This window comes from Amphibalanus amphitrite, unplaced genomic scaffold (assembly GCF_019059575.1).
Source record: "Amphibalanus amphitrite isolate SeventyFive unplaced genomic scaffold, NRLGWU_Aamphi_draft 001486F_arrow, whole genome shotgun sequence".
Taxonomy (NCBI): domain Eukaryota; kingdom Metazoa; phylum Arthropoda; class Thecostraca; order Balanomorpha; family Balanidae; genus Amphibalanus; species Amphibalanus amphitrite.
This window is the reverse complement of record NW_024882979.1, coordinates 31024-39193: the sequence shown is the minus strand read 5'-3', so window position 1 is coordinate 39193 and position 8170 is coordinate 31024.

The window sequence follows — 8170 nt, the reverse complement described above, 5'->3', positions numbered from 1 at the left end:
ATATAGTGTGAAGTGTACAATCACATGTGAATAATTGAATAATTGATGATATTATGTGTAATGTATGCATTGCACATGTAGTCGATTATGTTTATATGTAAAGCTATTGTTTATTGTACCTATATACGTGTATATTGTAAATACGTACACTATATACATGCATTCATAATGTACCTATTCGAACTTCGCCAAAAATGTCGGTCCCTTGCGAAGTGTAGCATGAGTTTGCTATTTATTCTGCAGTGTTCTTTGCTGTTCCATGTTTAAAACGTATATGTTTTTCTGTAATTATCGCTGATGAAGCTCCAGGAGCGAAATATTCGATAATCTTAAATATAACTTTTTGGCTCCTATTTCAGATTTATATTATGAGGTTACTGGTTATTCTTATATCAATTTTATTCATCATGAGCCTCAAGCAGAGTTTCAGCTTTCTAAGACAGATCCTAACTCGGAAAAGTAGCCGGAGCCCCGATGAGGCTCGAACCGGGACTCCACGTTGAAAGTTTTGCCAATGATCCATCATCATTCCACCAAGCTAGAGCGACCGGCACCCGAAACCACAAAAACATTCATTGACTTTGCTGCCGACCTCCCGGCCCCGCCGCCCGCCCAGCCAGACTTTGCCCCGGCCGTGGCCACCATCCGGTGTAGCTCAGCGTAGGAGTGCTAGACTGTAAAACTGACCGGTAGTGAGAGGCCCGGTTCGAGACGCTTCGCGTGCTGGATGTTTATTTCTATGTCCGAGGCTATGCGATTAGTCCACTTTTCAGAAAGATTGTTTGGTGACAGGTCTGTTTTCTTTCTTTGCTGCAATTCATGAGGAGACCGTATGGTTCAGGTAGTCTATCGGGTTGGCGGGCTGGCCCCTCGGGCCTGGCCGGAGCCGGAGTGGTCGGGCGGGTCGGCGGCGGTGGCGGCGGCGTGGCGGCGGTCGCTGCGGGTGCGGCGCGGGCGTGCGTGCAGTGGTGAGGTGATCCGACTCGGGCGATAGCACGTAAGAGCCGAAAGGTGCTGCGATTTAAGCAATATTGCTTTTGCACCAATTGGCAAGCATTGTTTTGTACGTGTTCTGATTAATTACATTTAAAGACATGATGTGGAGATGAATTGTGAAATAAAATGAAATCGGACTTACTCCACAAGAGTTCGTTGGGTCGGAGCTTTCGAATTGTATTACAATTCTTCGTCAGCGAGAGTCGTATCGGATGTTAAGATCGAATCGAAGGTACAGTGCGGATCGAACAAAATATGGGTCGGACAGGAGCCCGAGGGCATTTACATGTTGAAGATAGGGAAATTGCCATAGTTTAGAGCCGCCTGGAGGGCAACCTTGAGATAGATGATAATGTAAATGTGTGCTAATATGATCATCAACATGTCATTTATCCAAATCCAGGGTCAATTAATCGATATCTTGTCACGTTTTCCAGTGGTGATGCGCTAACTTTCGTGGTTCTTGCAGCCAATAAGGGTGTTTCATAGTGCGATTCAGCCGCATTATCGACTTTAATGCCATAAACCGCCACGGAACATATGATTTGCAGCTCCCTGGCGTGATAGCTGCCAGTAGGGCTTCAGAGTCGGAGTCATGAAGTCGGTCGGAGTTGACAGTTCTGACCTGAGTCGTCGAGTCAGAGTCAGAGTCGATTTTATAAGCTGGAGTCTGAGTCAGTCACCGAAATTCGATCCCCTCCGCAGACCTTTCAGGGTTCCGTAGTCGGAGTTGTAGTCGGTCCGAGTCGACAGTTCTGACCAGAGTCAGAGTCAGAGTCGATTTTGAAAGCCAGAGTCGGAGTCGGAGTCACCAAAAATCCATTGCCTCCGCAGACCTGCTAGGGCTGTGGAGTCGGAGTCGGTCAGAGCCGACATTTGAAATCAAAGTCAGAGTTGATGTTTGAAACTCTGAGTCAGAGTCGGAGTCATCAAGAAAGCCATGGACGATCTGCAGTGCCATGCAGTAAGGGCGCTGCCGATCGATGCCCTGAATTGCCTATGATTTATAAATTGAATGAATAGATGGCAATTAATTAGGTACCTTCTATTATTCATCCCTTGCCACTTGGAGGACTTACTTTCAGTAGAAAAAGGCGCATTATTTGTTTGTTTATTTATTGACAAATATTTTTTAAGCAGTTAGGGATACAGACACAAAACACAATGATAGCATTAGCACCTCGCTGGTGCAAATCATTGCTAGATAGATGTTGAAATGTGTTGCCATTGAAGTATCTACTGATTTTCCTGGCGGCTCTCGTTTTCAAGTAACTACTGGTCTTGTAAGATGTCTTGATTGCTCACCGTCTGGCGTCTAGTTCCAAGGTTTTCTGAAAGCTAATCAAACGTTACCATGGCTGCTCTTGATGGCATAGCGCTTGCTGGTTCTGGGTTCTTATTTGGTGGTTCTTGCGTCTGATCTTGTTGCTTCATGTTCCATCACATCACATTAAATTTCTAATGGAACAGACACTTCTACCTTTTATTTCACTCTCAGTCGACTTGCATTAACCCATGTGGCCTGCTGGCCCTTTTATTTCCACGATAGAATCTACCAATTATTGAAAAAGCCTCGGATAAAAAGCAAGAAGACTATGTCAAGTTAAATAATTGCGACGGTCCTAGAAAACCAGAAGAAAAATATCAAATAGCCTCTCCATCTCACTTCCCTCACTTCATAACAAAAACTTCGCAGCAAAACATGCGAAAGAGTCCTTAGCAACGCCTTAGCAACGCACTTGTCTGAAGTGCGCAATATGTGTCGCATCTGGAAAATTTAGTAGCTACTTGATTATTCAACTAGAGTTGGACTATATAAGCTAGGCTTTTATATAGAAAATAAGTGTTTGCTTATCGAATTTATAGCAACTGGTTGCTTAACTTCGAAATAATGATTTATTACAGAAAAAGCTTGTTTGCGACATATTTGTAAAGAAACAACGGAAATAGCTTTGACTCGTACGCTATTCTAGTACATTTTTGGTAGAAAACTTCGTCCAACCTTATGTTTTAGGGCCTTGGAGGCAACTAGTTGGTCTTGAAATAAACATACAAACACTGGGAAAACACGTGAATAATAACAGGATGCACACTTACTAGAAAAGCCTGTAAAATGGGTATAAAACACACTAGTAAAATATCTAATACAAAAATATAGGCAGGTAGGTAAAAATACAGTTAATGACATGTAAAAAATTGCATAGATTAGGTGCAAACAGTACCTAAAGCAGAGATAAAGCTTTACAAAAACACGAATAGTAAACTAGACTAAGATATAAAATATCAAAATGATAAATTCTATAAATGAACTTTTTAACCCGCGCCCTGGTGGGGGGGGGGCTATTTTTTGCCCCCCCTTCAGACTTTTCGATATATCTCCAGAACCGCTGCGCTGATCGTCACCAAACTTTCAGTACCCTCCCGGACATCAATTTTACACATTGTGACCAAAATTTTTTCCAAAGGGTATGATAGGTTGGCCGCAAATGACGTCAGAGTGACGTCATGTTCTGCCGTTTTCGACCCAAAAAAGGGTTTCGCGGGAAGAGCTGTCAGGCCTATAGCTTTGCAAATACAGAAAAATGATAAAGACATAAAAGCTGTAGAATCGACAGGGCTACAAAACTGCTATCTCGGATTTTTGAAATTTTTGGATTTTGACCCCCAAAAATCAAAAAACAAATGTTTTGGATATAACAATCGAAAAATCCAAAAAGTTTTTTGAATTTCGCAAAAACCGGAATATATGTTATAGTCCTTACCTCCTTCCATCCACATACCAAATTTGAGATTGATACCTCCTTTTTTGGCGAAGTTATAGCGAAAAACTGTTCAAAATTGATGACGTCAAATTTTCAAACTCAATTTTTAGCAATTCTAGACCCCGTAGCGCAAAACAAAGACCACCATTAGACTCCCCAAGACGAGCTGCATCGAATCAATACCCATTTTATGCAAAACTATCAACTTTAAAATTTGACCTTTTTTGGACTGACCTTGACCTGACCTTGACCTGAACTTCACCAGAAAGTGGCCTAAGCCGTACCTGATAGTCTTATAACCAACACCATTGAGTTGGAAATGAAAAATTGGCCATAAAACATGCATCACACAACCTTAGTAAAGTTAGGCTCATGTGACCTGACCTGTGACCCTTGGTGACCTGACCTGTGACCTGACCTGGTATTGTCAGTGACCTCTAATAGCAACATGTCTACTAGGCAACTGACGCCCTATCGCTGATTCTCGACAAAATGCGTTTTCCTCGATGTTATAACGCATTCCCTAGAAGACCCGTGAACGGTGAAACATTTCATCTTTGACCTGACCTGTGACGTCATCGGTGACCCCGAGGTCAATGAAATTTGGTTTCCTTCGACAAATTTGACAGGCCTTTCGAACGCCGTTTGAATTTTGCGGATCCGTCCAGTAGTTTCGGAGATACGAGGGGGGGGCAAAAAATAGCCCCCCCCCCACCAGGTCGCGTTATAAACAGACCCCACCAGGGCGCGGGTTAACGGCAGAAACGGCGAATAATGGGAAGCCACCTGTCTTGCAGCAGGGCACCAGAGTTGCGGTTCACATTCGCGTCATTGGGTGACACTAGGACGGCTTCCCGCCGTCCCACGGTACGAATGTAGGCCGATTCGAGAAGGAGTCTCATCTGGTGGTGGCAGGCACGGTTCAGGATTTTGGCGTCGTCGAAGGCCGGCGTGCAGTCCCGGTGCGTGCTGAACGCTGAAGTGTTGGCTCTGGAGCGGACCGAGCCAGCCCAGCTCTCTCGGTGCTCGCGGACTCTGGTTCCAAGTTCTCGGTCCGTTTCTCCGATGTAGACGACCGGGTCACCTTCTACCCGGCAGGAGCACTCGATGCAGTAGATGACATTGCTCTCCTGCTGCTTGGGTAGACGGTGCTTGGCTTGGCTACAGAGGAGGGTCCCGATGGTCTGCGACGGCTTCGACACGAGCTGAATGCCGATCTTGTTGGCTTCTCGCTTCAGTTGGTAGAAGCAGGGACCAGCGAACGGAACCGAGAGCCGGACGGGTGCAGGCAGCGGGCTGGGGTTCGGTGGCGACGGCAGAGCCCTGGCCTTCAGCTGGAGGTCCTTTTCTGTTCTTCTTGGGATCGGGTTGATGAACGAGAGAGGGTAGCCGTGTCGGTGGAATTTCTTGCGTATAAAATCAAGTTCTTGCAGGCGGTCTTTGACGGAGGAGCAGTAGCGGATGGCACGTAAGCAGTCAGATCTGATGGCTGATCTCAGATAGCGCGTCTCTGTATAGGAGTTGAAGGCCGGTACTTGGTTAGTGGTGCATGCCTTCCGGTAGACATTTGTAGTGAACTTGTTGTCCTGTCTTGTGATCATGATGTCTAGGTAGGGCAGTCGTCGATTTTCTTCGATCTCAGTAGTGACTTTGATGTTCTGGTCCTTGTTGTTGAGCAGCTCCACCCATGCATTGAGGATGGTGTCGCTGCCTTCGAAGAGGACCAGGTAGTCATCAGCATATCTGCAGAATGAATAAATTCTCCCTCCACAGTTGGCTGCCAGTAGTTCCAAGTCACGTTCCCAGTGTCCCATGTACAAGTCCGCGACAACTGGTGAGTAACTTTTACCCATGGCTAGGCCAGCAGTCTGCCTAAACCATCTCTCTCGGTCGCCGTCCTGGACGACAGCATGGCAGTTCTTGATGGAGATGCAGAGAAGGTCAGCCACTGCATCTGGCCTCAGGCAGGTTACGTCAGAGAGGGCGTCTTGGTTTTCATTCAGCATGGTTCGAATGAGAGAGATGGCCGACTGGGTAGGTATAGATGGGAACATGGCCTCCACATCCAGCGAGATGAGGCGGCAGCTGTTGGTGGCGTGACCCATGCTCTGCAGCAGATCCAGGACTTCCATCGGAGAACTGATGGAGTGTGGAGGCCGTGGGAGAACTTTTAGACAGGCTGTCAGATGTTTTGTGAGCTCGTAGTCAACACCCCGGTGAGCTGGGCAGATCGGCCGGAGTTTCAGGTTAGAAATCCAGCTGAGTCGCTCTTCTTCTTTTTCTACATTCAACATTTTCAACATTTTCACAACATTTTCCGAACCAAAGCCCGCCTCCAAGGCACCAAAGCCAGCGTACTGCGCCGTGGTGCTTCTGAGACCGCGATGACTCTTCTAGAAAGCAAGGCTCAGAACATCTACAACCACTCACTGAATACTAGTGACGCAACCAAGGCCAAGAAGTTCCACAGTCTTCTATCGGAGAATGGAGGACTAACATTCAGGAACAAACAGCCAAGGCAGCCCGCTACAGAGGTCACTACTGTCATCAACCTTACCAACCGCTCACTCTCCAAAGAAGAGGATAACGTCCTTCGGCTCGGATCCAAGTTTGCTGTAGCTCCGCCCAAGCCACCTGTGCTAGAGCTTGCATTGAAAAGTCAGTTGGCATCTGAAATCGCCACCAAACAAGCGGATCGGCTCGGTGTCACCGGGGACAACATCACGACCTTCTTGAACAAGGCTGAGACCATTCTGGCGCGCACGAGCAGCAGACCCCAGCCCAAGCCGTCAAAGCCTATCACTGAAGGTTTGAAGTCACTGGCCAGAGATGACACCAAGGTCATTATCCCAGCCGACAAAGCCAAGGCTTTGGTAGTGATTGACAAGAAGGATTACACAGCTGCCCTTCTACGTTCTCTACAGACACCAGTCTACGAAGAAGTGGCTACCGACCCAGCCGAAGCCTTTGCCGGCAAGTTCAACGACCACTTCCTCACCGCACTGGCTGGACCAGCCACCCGTGGAAAAAGAAGAGACAGAACGCTCAAAGAGGAAGACCCGGAGGGCTACAAACTCTATCGCCGTCTCTCTAAAACACATGGTCGGAGCGGTCCATTCTATGGCCTGGTCAAGACCCACAAGTACCCGAATCCACCATCCACTGAAGAAGAGCGACTCAGCTGGATTTCTAACCTGAAACTCCGGCCGATCTGCCCAGCTCACCGGGGTGTTGACTACGAGCTCACAAAACATCTGACAGCCTGTCTAAAAGTTCTCCCACGGCCTCCACACTCCATCAGTTCTCCGATGGAAGTCCTGGATCTGCTGCAGAGCATGGGTCACGCCACCAACAGCTGCCGCCTCATCTCGCTGGATGTGGAGGCCATGTTCCCATCTATACCTACCCAGTCGGCCATCTCTCTCATTCGAACCATGCTGAATGAAAACCAAGACGCCCTCTCTGACGTAACCTGCCTGAGGCCAGATGCAGTGGCTGACCTTCTCTGCATCTCCATCAAGAACTGCCATGCTGTCGTCCAGGACGGCGACCGAGAGAGATGGTTTAGGCAGACTGCTGGCCTAGCCATGGGTAAAAGTTACTCACCAGTTGTCGCGGACTTGTACATGGGACACTGGGAACGTGACTTGGAACTACTGGCAGCCAACTGTGGAGGGAGAATTTATTCATTCTGCAGATATGCTGATGACTACCTGGTCCTCTTCGAAGGCAGCGACACCATCCTCAATGCATGGGTGGAGCTGCTCAACAACAAGGACCAGAACATCAAAGTCACTACTGAGATCGAAGAAAATCGACGACTGCCCTACCTAGACATCATGATCACAAGACAGGACAACAAGTTCACTACAAATGTCTACCGGAAGGCATGCACCACTAACCAAGTACCGGCCTTCAACTCCTATACAGAGACGCGCTATCTGAGATCAGCCATCAGATCTGACTGCTTACGTGCCATCCGCTACTGCTCCTCCGTCAAAGACCGCCTGCAAGAACTTGATTTTATACGCAAGAAATTCCACCGACACGGCTACCCTCTCTCGTTCATCAACCCGATCCTAAGAAGAACAGAAAAGGACCTCCAGCTGAAGGCCAGGGCTCTGCCGTCGCCACCGAACCCCAGCCCGCTGCCTGCACCCGTCCGGCTCTCGGTTCCGTTCGCTGGTCCCTGCTTCTACCAACTGAAGCGAGAAGCCAACAAGATCGGCATTCAGCTCGTGTCGAAGCCGTCGCAGACCATCGGGACCCTCCTCTGTAGCCAAGCCAAGCACCGTCTACCCAAGCAGCAGGAGAGCAATGTCATCTACTGCATCGAGTGCTCCTGCCGGGTAGAAGGTGACCCGGTCGTCTACATCGGAGAAACGGACCGAGAACTTGGAACCAGAGTCCGC